Raw genomic sequence first — 14,149 nt, 5'->3', positions numbered from 1 at the left:
GCGTGTAATGCATCATTTTTACAAATGCCTGCTTATAGCGTGGCAAGGAGAATGGGACAGTTACAAAGGAAATACACAAGCGGCCTCTTCCCAAGACAGAATCCACGAAATAACCATATTTCCAATACACAAAGAATATACACAAAAATACACTATTGGGCCCATAATCCGGACTTCAAAATCTATGAAATCACGCTCATAATCTCTATCGGGTCCACCATCCATCGCAATATCACAATCGCTTAGGCGGGAGGTCAAAACCTCAATACATAGGAAATACAAAGAAATCTCTTATTCTCGGATTTCAAAACTTATGAAATCAGGTCTATAAACCCATCGGGTCCGGCCCTTATCACTTATCGCATGTCGCGCTGTTAATGGCCCTTTATATCGGGGATCACCGATCGTCGATCTCCAATCGTTGATATCGACGTATCACTATCAGCCCCATCACTATATCGCACATCACAATTGCAACGGCCCTAGGGGTCTTCCCTTTGACCATGCCGACCGTCGATCCACCGATCCGTCGATCGCCGATATCACATCTCACGTATCGCATTGGTGGGGGTCTATGTTAGGCCCCTATACTACTAGTGTAACCCCTTATTGTTATTAGTATAACCCACTTATTATATTGATGTACCCATGTAGTGCCCATATTGTTACTATTATGCCACATAGAAGCCCACCATTGTTACTATTGTGCCCTACAATATTATTGTTATGTAGGCTTTGATTGTATTGGGACCACTTAGACTCCTATATATAGAAAGGAGGTATTTTCATTTTTATCATCCAAGAATTGTTCATTTATGTAATGTAAAGGAGGTTGCCCCCTCGAAGAGGCTGAATTCTAAGGCGTGGATCTCTCTTTTCTATCTTTTTGTGAGTTGGTTTCATAACATTTGGTATCAGAGCTTTGGATTCTAGGGTTTCGCTGCTCCAAACAGGTCATCGTGGCATTTTCGCTATAACTTTTTTTCTGTGACGTTTCAGAAGTCGCAAAAAAAACCCATTTGAGAAGAATTGGCGCTAAACCTTGGGTCCGACTTTCAGATCTTTTTACGTGATATTTTTGGAGATATCATCTGTGGAAGTCGGTCTTTTTGCAGACTCCTGAATTACACTCAAAACAGGTGACCTGGGGAAAATCGTCATAACTTTCTTTCTGAGCATCAGATTGAAATTTCGTAAGACGTTACAGAAAGAGGACGGACTGTAGTTTCTGTTTATATTTTTTTTAGAGTCAAAGGTTGAAACAGTGACACGTGGCACTTCATACAAGTTCGCTCTACTGAACTAGTCTATAATCAAGTCACTGCGGGAGATTGTGCATAACTGTTTCTTGGAGAATCCAATTTGGATCAGACTTGTGGCATTGGAAAGAGGACACAGAGAGCTACTACAGGTCACAAGTTCAGAACTTAAAGATCCGAAAGTACAGAGTTACAGTCGTTTCAAGGTAGAGCTTCTAAAATCAAGAAAAAGCAAGATGAGGAAGTTTGATGGCAAGGATCCGGTAAATTGGATACTTCAGATGGAGCAATATTTTGATATACATGGTGTACAACTGTTACAAAAGGTATGTATTGCATCTTCATATTTAGAACCAGATCAATTTTTATGGTACAAAGGGCTTTGTTCTCGTAAAAAACTTGTTACGTGGTCAATTTTCACGGAGGAAATGATAGCACATTATGAGGATATAAAGAGCAACACCTTCTTTAGAGCAACACCACAACAATTGGAAAGAGTAAAAGGGCTTTGTGACATAATGGAAAGAAAAATTATGGAAACCAGGAAGCATACCCCTCACAAATATAAAGATGGAAGTGTTGTTTCTCCCAGCCTTCCACAACCTACAAGGGTTACACCACAACAATTGGAAGAAAAAAGAGAAAAAGGGCTTTGTTACAATTGTGATAGCAAATGCACTAAAGGTCATAGGTGTGCTGAGAAGAAATTATTTTACATAGAATATGAAGAGGAGGAAGAAAAGGATCAAGAAACATCTAAAGAAGAGGATATATGTCAGGACACCACCCTAGAGAAAGAAGAAATGAATCAGACCATATCTTGTAAAGCATTGGCAAGAATTACCACTCCTCAAACTCTCAAGATAGAAGGACATATCAAGAAGAAAAAGGTGCAAGAAGTGAAAGATCACATCGAGAAAGAAGAAATGAATCCAACCATATCTTGTAATTCAATGGATGAAATTACCACTCCTCAAACTATCAAGATAGAAGGACACATCAAGAAGAAAAATGTTCAAGAAGTGAAAGATCACATCGAGCATCAAGAAATGAATCCGACCATATCTTGTAAAGGACTGGAAGAAATTGCCACTCCTCAAAAGATAGAAGGACATATCAAGAAGAAAAAGGTTCAAGTAGAGAAAGATCTTATCGAGCATCAACAACAAGTTCTCCAACTTTTAAAGGATAACGCCACCTCAGTGCAAAATCAAATGAAACAACAGGTAGATCAACATCGTAGTGAAAAAATTTTTGATGTGAGTGATTGGGTATTTTTACTGCTACATCTCAAGCAAGCTATTTATGAGAAGGAAATGTTGGCAATACTACATGCACTTAAAAAATGGCGACCTTACCGAATGGGAAGACGCTTCAAGGATGAGGATGTGGAAGCATTGTTTTGTGCTATTTATATTATCCAACCAAATTGGATAAACGAAGCAACGGATGAATGGAAGAAGAACGAAGAAGTATGGCCACTTATTCAAAAGTTGGAAAAGATCCCAATTCAAGCAATATTGCCAGAAATTGAAGAGGAAGGAAAAATCATATTGGAACCTGGAGCAGTCACAGAAACAAGAACCCGACAGCTACGAAATCGATCAATTTCAGAGTATCTCATCAAGTGGAAGAACTTACCCGCTGAATATTCCACATGGGAGGACAAGAATTTTATATAGAAGCATCAAAAACTACTCAAGCGTTGAGGACAACGCTTTTTAAAGGAGAGGGGCATGTTAGGCCCCTATACTACTAGTGTAACCCCTTATTGTTATTAGTATAACCCACTTATTATATTGATGTACCCATGTAGTGCCCATATTGTTACTATTATGCCACATAGAAGCCCACCATTGTTACTATTGTGCCCTACAATATTATTGTTATGTAGGCTTTGATTGTATTGGGACCACTTAGACTCCTATATATAGAAAGGAGGTATTTTCATTTGTATCATCCAAGAATTGTTCATTTATGTAATGTAAAGGAGGTTGCCCCCTCGAAGAGGCTGAATTCTAAGGCGTGGATCTCTCTTTTCTATCTTTTTGTGAGTTGGTTTCATAACATTTGGTATCAGAGCTTTGGATTCTAGGGTTTCGCTGCTCCAAACAGGTCATCGTGGCATTTTCGCTATAACTTTTTTTCGGTGACGTTTCAGAAGTCGCAAAAAAAACCCATTTGAGAAGAATTGGCGCTAAACCTTGGGCCCGACTTTCAGATCTTTTTACGTGATATTTTTGGAGATATCATCTGTGGAAGTCGGTCTTTTTGCAGACTCCTGAATTACACTCAAAACAGGTGACCTGGGGAAAATCGTCATAACTTTCTTTCTGAGCATCAGATTGAAATTTCGTAAGAAGTTACAAAAAGAGGACGGACTATAGTTTCTGTTTATATTTTTTTTAGAGTCAAAGGTTGAAACAGTGACACGTGGCACTTCATACAAGTTCGCTCTACTGAACTAGTCTATAATCAGGTCACTGCGGGAGATTGTGCATAACTGTTTCTTGGAGAATCCAATTTGGATCAGACTTGTGGCATTGGAAAGAGGACACAGAGAGCTACTACAGGTCACAAGTTCAGAACTTAAAGATCCGAAAGTACAGAGTTACAGTCGTTTCAAGGTAGAGCTTCTAAAATCAAGAAAAAGCAAGATGAGGAAGTTTGATGGCAAGGATCCGGTAAATTGGATACTTCAGATGGAGCAATATTTTGATATACATGGTGTACAACTGTTACAAAAGGTATGTATTGCATCTTCATATTTAGAACCAGATCAATTTTTATGGTACAAAGGGCTTTGTTCTCGTAAAAAACTTGTTACGTGGTCAATTTTCACGGAGGAAATGATAGCACATTATGAGGATATAAAGAGCAACACCTTCTTTAGAGCAACACCACAACAATTGGAAAGAGTAAAAGGGCTTTGTGACATAATGGAAAGAAAAATTATGGAAACCAGGAAGCATACCCCTCACAAATATAAAGATGGAAGTGTTGTTTCTCCCAGCCTTCCACAACCTACAAGGGTTACACCACAACAATTGGAAGAAAAAAGAGAAAAAGGGCTTTGTTACAATTGTGATAGCAAATGCACTAAAGGTCATAGGTGTGCTGAGAAGAAATTATTTTACATAGAATATGAAGAGGAGGAAGAAAAGGATCAAGAAACATCTAAAGAAGAGGATATATGTCAGGACACCACCCTAGAGAAAGAAGAAATGAATCAAACCATATCTTGTAAAGCATTGGCAAGAATTACCACTCCTCAAACTCTCAAGATAGAAGGACATATCAAGAAGAAAAAGGTGCAAGAAGTGAAAGATCACATCGAGAAAGAAGAAATGAATCCAACCATATCTTGTAATTCAATGGATGAAATTACCACTCCTCAAACTATCAAGATAGAAGGACACATCAAGAAGAAAAATGTTCAAGAAGTGAAAGATCACATCGAGCATCAAGAAATGAATCCGACCATATCTTGTAAAGGACTGGAAGAAATTACCACTCCTCAAAAGATAGAAGGACATATCAAGAAGAAAAAGGTTCAAGTAGAGAAAGATCTTATCGAGCATCAACAGCAAGTTCTCCAACTTTTAAAGGATAACGCCACCTCAGTGCAAAATCAAATGAAACAACAGGTAGATCAACATCGTAGTGAAAAAAATTTTGATGTGAGTGATTGGGTATTTTTACTGCTACATCTCAAGCAAGCTATTTATGAGAAGGAAATGTTGGCAATACTACATGCACTTAAAAAATGGCGACCTTACCGAATGGGAAGACGCTTCAAGGATGAGGATGTGGAAGCATTGTTTTGTGCTATTTATATTATCCAACCAAATTGGATAAACGAAGCAACGGATGAATGGAAGAAGAACGAAGAAGTATGGCCACTTATTCAAAAGTTGGAAAAGATCCCAATTCAAGCAATATTGCCAGAAATTGAAGAGGAAGGAAAAATCATATTGGAACCTGGAGCAGTCACAGAAACAAGAACCCGACAGCTACGAAATCGATCAATTTCAGAGTATCTCATCAAGTGGAAGAACTTACCCGCTGAATATTCCACATGGGAGGACAAGAATTTTATATAGAAGCATCAAAAACTACTCAAGCGTTGAGGACAACGCTTTTTGAAGGAGAGGGGCATGTTAGGCCCCTATACTACTAGTGTAACCCCTTATTGTTATTAGTATAACCCACTTATTATATTGATGTACCCATGTAGTGCCCATATTGTTACTATTATGCCACATAGAAGCCCACCATTGTTACTATTGTGCCCTACAATATTATTGTTATGTAGGCTTTGATTGTATTGGGACCACTTAGACTCCTATATATAGAAAGGAGGTATTTTCATTTGTATCATCCAAGAATTGTTCATTTATGTAATGTAAAGGAGGTTGCCCCCTCGAAGAGGCTGAATTCTAAGGCGTGGATCTCTCTTTTCTATCTTTTTGTGAGTTGGTTTCATAACAGTCTGTGTCCCCGCTCCTCCAATCGCTGATCGCCCCGACCGCCGATATCGCAATCACTAATCGCATGTCACATTGTCCTCCTGCCAGGCCTTTATCCCTTCATCGCTCCGATCCAATACATCTCACGGATCCGATAAGGGTTTAGGCTACGGAACATAATATTTTGGGTCCGCCCTTTAAACCTTTCACATGCGATTTTTGCATATAAGGCCTTAAGCCCATTTTCATAAGATTTTGCCTCCTTTTCAAAGGACAAAGGAAAACTTCTTTTTGTGATAACTTCTTCACCCGAAGTCCATTTTAGCCCATTCAAATTGCAGTAGATTCAAAATGAAAAGATCTCTGAAATGTGACTATTTCCAGGAGTAGCTCTTGACTTTCATTTTTCTCCATGAGGAACACTTTAGATTTAGAATTCTATTCTAGATGAATTTTGGATCATACTTACACAAAGGACACATGTTGAAATCATGTGTAATCAATAAGCGACGATTCATATGTTTTGTATAGAGGACACAAGTTGAAGTCATGTACAATAAAATAGACTCATTATGTTCTTCTTTTGTATAAGTGATCTAAATAATGTAAAATTTAATATATAAGTATTTAATTCAATAAAATTTAGTAGTTAATTTTATAAAATTTAATAATTAAGTTAATAGATTTTTTAATATGAAAAAAAATATAAAATTTAATACGTAAGTTAATCGATCTTTAAAAAAAAGTAATAATAAAAAAATTGGGTTATTTTATATCTATGTAACATTTAAGTTGGCAATATTTTTAGAAAACTGAAAATAAATAAATAATAAATTTAAACATGGTTTCTAATTTATAATTTCAAAATTAAAGGAAATATTTTATATTTTATTTTCTTAATTGAAACAAGTTTTTCCACATTAAAAACATGAGTATGACTAGGTATCTTATGTATAAGAAGAAATTAAACAACATGGAAGCAAAATGGCTTCCTAAAATTGCTTATAACTCTAACCAAAACCACCACTTAGCTAAAATAACATAATAATGGTCAATCTTGGCTTGACCATTAGAAAATAAAGGAGGTCATCATTTTGTAAAATAACGATATTTTGAAATATTATTACTTCAAAATTTAAGGAGAAATTGTGGGGTGATAAAGAGAATGAAACTAAGATATTATGAGGCACTCATCAACCCCAATCTAGAAAATCAAAAGTATCTTTCTATCTGGATTAATGTTAAGAAGCAAATGAACATTGCTAAAATAAGAACAAATTTTTATGAATTTCATAGTGAAACTAGTTGTTGGTCAATTCCATAACAACATGGGATAAAAGAGTTTGTTACCTTTGCAAAATTAAGAGGGTTGTGCTGTCGCATAGAATGTCTAAGCACCACGACAACGGCTCTAAGTGGGGGCTATCACATTGATCCCCAATCACTCCGTTTCAGTTGTCTCCCAATAGCAGACTAAGGGGGGTAGACTTTATGTAAATGGAAAAATGAATGATTAGTTGGGAACCAACCAACGTGGGAGACACAACTAAGAAACTAATACTTGTTTTAGATTGCGTAAGATTTTAAGGATTCAAAATGATTTGAAGAAAGTGATATCAGTGCCTTGTGGAGTCAACTATCTTGCGAAGAAAATAAGGTTCAAGTAAAGGATGAAAAACTGCTGCTGAAAAGACTCGACTGTCTCATATGCAAATGCAAAAATTAAAACAATGTGAAATGCAGGGATTTGGTTAAATTTAGTTAAATGAGGGCCTAAAATTATTTCTGAAATATGTCTTAAATGTTACTTAACTTAAGGCTCGGAAATGTGGTGATATAAATGTGAAAGCAAATATTTATATCAATACTACAAAATGTAAAATTTGTACAAGTAATTATTGAAGTGCACAATGGGCTGAAATGTAAAATGGTGGAATAAAACACTTTTAAATTGAAAAATTCATTTGTATGAAATACTCAATCAAGATCATTAAATGCACAAGTAAAACTAGATTAGTCCTACATGCATAAACATGTAAAAACAAATGGACTTCAGAAATTAAACTAAATGTTTTAAACTCAGATCACATTAATAAAATATCAGTGTAGTAATCTGCTCTTACATCAAATGTTAAAACCAACAATATATTTTAAAACAACAGTCTTGTAACCATGCAATATTCAGAAATTTCTATGTATAACAGCGAAAGAAATTTAAATGAAAAACTGATAGCTACAGTTCAGAAAAATTCTGAGTTTAATTCTTTCTGGTCTATTAATGTATTTGATTTAAAAACTCAGAAATAAACTACTGACCAACAGTAAAATAATTTTGAGAAATTTGTTTGCAAAAGTTACTAAAACTAGCTTCCATTTCAGCAATTACACAATAGTGAAAATGTGAATTAAATCTGCTGCTAAATTCAGAAAATTTCTTAGTTTAATTCTTTCTGATCTATTGATGTATTTGATCTAAAAACTCAAAAAATTACTAAAAAGAAACAATGAAATAATATTCAGAAAATTGCATGCAAAAGTTTCTGAAAGTAATTATATTTCTGAAATGTAATGCAGTGAAAGATGCAAACTAATTTGCTGCTAAATTGCAGATAACTAAAATTTTATGCAAGTATTAATCTTGCTTTCAATTAGATCAATGAAAGAGGTAAGGGTGTAGAAGATGTGCACCAGTCAGCCCTTGGGGGCTTGAAGACACTTGAAGATGGGCTACATAAGTCACTAAAAATTCTCCAATGCAAATGCCAAACTAAGAAAATTTTGTTAATTTTTTTTTGAGAAATTTTAGGAAAAATTTAGTGAGAAAGTCATGGTGAAGAAGGCTGCAAAGATAAGAGGCTTTAGGGTGGAATGATAGAGGCCGAGAATGAGGTTGGAGATGGCCAGTGCAGGGCCTCAAGGCTAAAAAAAAATTTCCCATGATCTTCTTGAAATTTATTTTCAACCTGCAAGCAAAATGGAGATGCCCCCAGGGCTTATATCTCTCTCCGGAATCCACAAAAATTACTTGCATTTTTTAGATCTGTTACTGTACAAATAAAAGATAGAAAAAATGTCAAATTATGTATATAAAAAAATATAAAATACCCAAAATCCCAATGAATTAAAAATCTTGATATTTACAAATCTACAATAATATTCTACAGATCTAACAGATCTGCAGATCAAAGCCCTATATTAGCTAGATTTAAACAAATTTTTACACAATATTTAGAAACAAATTTGAAATTTTAAAGAGGCACAAGCCCAATAAAAACCCTGCAAGTAAACTATTCTATAAAATGACTTCATAAATTAAAAAGATAGTGGGCTCTTTTAGATTTTGTAAATTGAGAGTCAGTTGGTCCAGTGGAGGACTTCCCCAAATGCCTAAATTCTGAATGATAATTTTTGCACACTTAAATATGCATGATATATTAATAGATATTTAAAAAATTATCAAGAAATAGAGATACCTGCTACTTGTATCAAATTAAAATGATATTCTAAAAAACCCAAAAATTTGTGCAAGATACATGTACACAGATCAATCCTCAAAGGTTGTTAACCAACAAATGCAAATAAAAGCAACAAAGTATTAAGAACAATATTACCACATAAATCTAAAAGAGGAACACCATGATCTGAAACCCCAAAGTCTTTGCGTTTTATTAACCAGAAAAAAGTTGCAAGAGATTTCTTAGAGCAATTACATGATTCAAAAATCGGATCAAATAATGGAGAGAGGCCTCTCATTTATAGGAAAGTTCTCCAACGGCCAGTTGGTTTGATCCCATCAAAAAAATCTCAACTGTTAATGAAGATCAAATGATCTTTTAATCATCACTGTTGAAATAAAGTTACTTTTTGAAGAAATTCGAATTTCAATTTTAATTTCATTTTAATTAACTCAAAAATGATTATTTTGAGTTAATTGCCGCAAAAAGTTGACTTTGACTTAACTACTATGGCCCAAGGGTTCAAAATATCTTGAAATTTTCAATATTCCCTTGGCTGGGGACCTCCAAAAATTAAAAACTTTAAAACCCACGAATTTTAAATGTTGGAGAATTTAATTTTTCCTAGGACCTAAATTAATTAAATTTCTGGCTTTAACATTTTAATTTATTTTAGCCAAAAATTTTAATTAATTGACTCATGAGGGGATTATTAATTTTTTCAACCCTCTAATATTTAGCCATGGTGTCTAATTATAAGGGACCATGCACTAAATATTTTTCATATGAAATATTACATTTTTAACCCATGAAGGGGGAATACCCATTCATTATAGACCCTCAATAATTACCCATTTCTACATCACAAAATATGATCTAGTATACTAAGTGACTTGTAATAAAATATTCTAACCAAATAGTTAGAATTATTCCCAAATCACTTTTATAGAGACTCAATAAATAACACTAGGACTCATTTAAAATCTCGACGACAAAATCCACCCTAGCTTTGGGGTGAGGCTAGAGGGAAAAACTCTGCCGATCATCCGTGTTTAGAAACACACATGAATCGGTGAGACTAAAAACCTCCTAGGATAGAAATCATCATCAGAAAAATAAATTTACCTAGGTTGTTACATACATTTGTCTTACTAGGATCATTTACATTACAAAATGCAGAATGGGTTTACAAAACTCTAGTGTACATATAGCTGATAATGATGAATCTGTGGATCATCTGAGTGCTCGGACACGATGGAAATCCATGTGCAAAAAGATGTATAGCTATGGGGTAGTTGACATGGAGTGGTCAACATCTGGCTCTACTTGGGGACATGTTGTTTCATCGAAGGAATGTCAGAATCTAGAATGTGCAACCAAAGAAAACACAGAATGACATAAGTAGTGTCCATCCAAATATAATCCAAAAATCATCATATAACATTATATAAAATAGAAGCTCTGTAACAATTCTACAAACATGAAATGTAAACTTAGTCTAAGAACATAAATAAAATGCTAAAATGACAAGGTGTAGGGTTAGAAATACAATACAAAGGATGCCCCATGACATCATATGTGTTCAATATAGCACATATTGAGCACTTGCCTACTTTCTGGAAAATTTGTTGGTTGCTTTTTGGATGTGCCATGCTCGATCCTGCATATTGTAGGACTATGTCTTATCTGAAAATCAAGTTGCTCTCGGCCATCAGATGCATCAAATCACTTTCTTTTGTTTTTCTTCTTTTTTCTCTTCTTCTAGGTCGGTTGTGATGTGAACAATGAGACCACTATATATTTCTTGTCCTAATCTTGAAGATATTTGGATGAAAGATCTGAAGAATCTGAAGTATGCCCAATCTTATTCTGAATATACTATGTTAATGGGAATACATAAGCTCGATCTTCCTTAACCAAAGTTGACTTTTCCTTAATGGAAAAAGTAACCTCCTTGCGATGATATGGGAAATTATTCGGTGGACCGCAAGATCCGTGAGTCGTGAAAACCCTTTGTTCTTTGGTCTAACCTGAAATCTCGGAACATGTGCATTTTTCATCATATGCAACTTATCTTGAAGAGTGGTATTTTTTATTCTGATGGCAGCAATCTAGTTAGAGTGTTCAACCTTGATCCAAGAGGATCTCATCAGATCGTTACACAGGTGTTCAAGTGTCGTCGTTAGTGTTTAGTATCATCGTCAATTCAGTTCGGTGTCGTCAATTTCAATAGTATTGGTTGTTCAGGTAATGTTATGGTTTCATGGCATTTAATTGATATGGGTTTGTACCTGGCTGTCGACTTATGTTCATCGATAATGCCGCTAGGATTGGTCGACGACATGTGTTTTGTCGTTCGTCTTCACAGCTTTTGGTGTCGGCATAGGTGTCGTCCTTGGCAGAGGTTTGATATGTTGTCAAGGGTGTCTTTGCAACTATAGATTGTGTCAACAATATGTATTTGGTTTCATCACATTGTGACAATATTTTGTCTATGGGTTTTTAAAAACAAAAATGAAAACCCTGACCCTAAATTACCAAATACACTTTCAAATCTATCACCTAAGTTGCAACCCTATCCATCTACAATACAATAAAATGTATTTCAAAGAACTATACATAAACCTATGCTAAAATCATCTAAACCTAAGTCCTACCCATTATCGCATTCAAACTATGTGTTAACCCCTAGTACCTAACTCTAAACCTTTGTATTAACCCTCAGCATATGTAATGCAAATAGAAACCATTATAAAACATTACAAACAAATAAACAGTCCACAACTAACCATGCGGGTAGCCTAACTGCTTCGGAGAGCCATGTGATCAGGGTTGATAGATTATTGGAGTTCACTACAGTAGGAATTCACATCAGAAATCCTAAACCGTTAGTGCAAACTGTAACGAGAAGGTTAGCATGTGAATGTTACATTGTAACTATCGGAGTATTAAACCATCAGGAGTTAGCCGCAGTGGGAACCGTCAGCAAACCTGGTTGCATGTGACTGGAGACAGGGTTAGCTAGAGGTTAGCTGTAGCAGGAACCATCAGCGAAACCGTCGGCGAGTTAACCACAGGTTCAGTCACTACTCACATGAGTTGTCCAACCTCCTCCCAGTTAATCTGGCCGCCAATAGTTTTATGGTTATTCTAATGTTTATTTTGGGTTTTTATTCAATATTTGGTAAAAAAACTTGTAATTTCACTAAGTGACACACCAAATCACACCTAAAACCATAAATTTTACCCTCAAATGCAACTGATGCATTCCCAAGTTAGCCACAGTGGTTATGATGCATCTAATAATTGTATAAATGTACATTTGCAGACTTTTGAAGAGTAGTGAGCATTTTTTAGTGTTTTGGAGCTTGTAATTTAGAGGTTGAGATAGAGAGGCATTCGGTGTGTTGATCATATCTTGGGCATCTGGAGTTGGATTTGGAATCCGTAAGCAGTGTTGGAAAGCTGGTTCAAAGAGATTCCTTGTTACAGAGGTCAGAATTTCCTGTGTTCAAGTTTATTCTGACAAAATCAATGTGTAATCAACTCCTTATTTTCATTCCTAATAAAGTGGTCACCCATCTTGAAAGCAGACCCAGAGATGTAGTCCATCAGGGAAAAACTCCATAATCAACTTTGTTGTCTGGTATCACTGTGTTTTTTAATTTTTTTCACTTTTGCTATGCATCTATCTTGTGTTTAATCAGCTGTCATAAAGTCTTCTTCTCAAGCAGGTTTCCTCGATTTTTGTGCTTTGAGCTAACATTCAAATGATTAATGGTTAATCAATTCCACATCAGTTTTAATAAATGATTACATTCATGTCATATAATTTGGTATCAAAGTAGGTTGCGTTTGTATAATTTTCCATTGAATGTTAACCAAGTCAAAGTCGCAACGAGGAGAGGAATCCTTGAGCATATTGATCCAGAGATTGGAAAGCGACGAGTCATTCATAAATCGACCATGTCAAGACCTGATGTAGGTGAAAAAACTAAAACTAAGATGATTGAAGAACAATTTTAGCAAGCATTCCTGACTATGCAGAAGATGTTGGGAGAATTGTACGAAGACAAGAAGGCGAGAGATGTAGCTTCTTCTTCAAAGGCATCGAAGAAGGACAAAGGTAAAGGCAAGGATGATAAACCACCTTCACCTCCATCATCTCCATCATCATCATCTTCTTCTTCTTCTTATTCCAGTGCAGAATCTGAAACAGAAAAGAAACCTAAGAAATCATCTCTTTTGAAACTTGATGTGAAATTTGAGTTACCTATATATGATGGTGAAATGAATCCTGAAAAGCTAGATAACTAGATTAAGCAGTTAGAAGTGTATTGTCATATTCAGAACATTTCTAGCAATAAAACTAAAATTTAGTTAGCTACACTTAGAATGGGGGGAAAAATTTTAATCTTGTGGGAAAGTAAAACTCAGATAGATATAAAGCGTAAAGGAAAATTCATCTCTTCATGGTCTAAGTTTTTAAAAGATCTTAGGAAACAATTATATCCTTTAGGATACATGCAGCAAGCTTTTATTGATTGGTAGCATCTGAGAAAAGGTAAAGGGTAGAGTGTTCACGAGTTTATTCATGAGTTTAGAAAGAAAGCATTGGCGCTTGGAATTTCATTGGATACACGTGAAACTTTATTAAAATACATCGACAGTTTACATTCATATTTGCATCATACATTATTGATGTTTAATCCTGATGATTTTGATGAAGTGTGTGTTCAAGCCATACATATTGAATTAGGTGGCAGACCATTCAAGTTTTCATCGCAGTCATCCAAAGAGTTGGAAGTCAAAGATTCCAATGACAGTAAGGGGAAGAACAATTCTAAGAGAAAGAAATCAGCGATGGCTCAGAAGGAAAGACCTACTTGTTCTCATTGCCAGAGAATTGATCATGATGAATCTAAGTGTTGGAAACTTCATCCAGAACTTAAGCCCAAAAATTTCC

This window comes from Pinus tabuliformis, chromosome 1_1 (genome assembly GCF_031772625.1).
Source record: "Pinus tabuliformis cultivar Carrire ecotype Pingquan chromosome 1_1, CPIR1, whole genome shotgun sequence".
Classification (NCBI taxonomy): Eukaryota; Viridiplantae; Streptophyta; class Pinopsida; order Pinales; family Pinaceae; genus Pinus; species Pinus tabuliformis.
Note: the sequence above shows the minus strand (reverse complement) of the source record.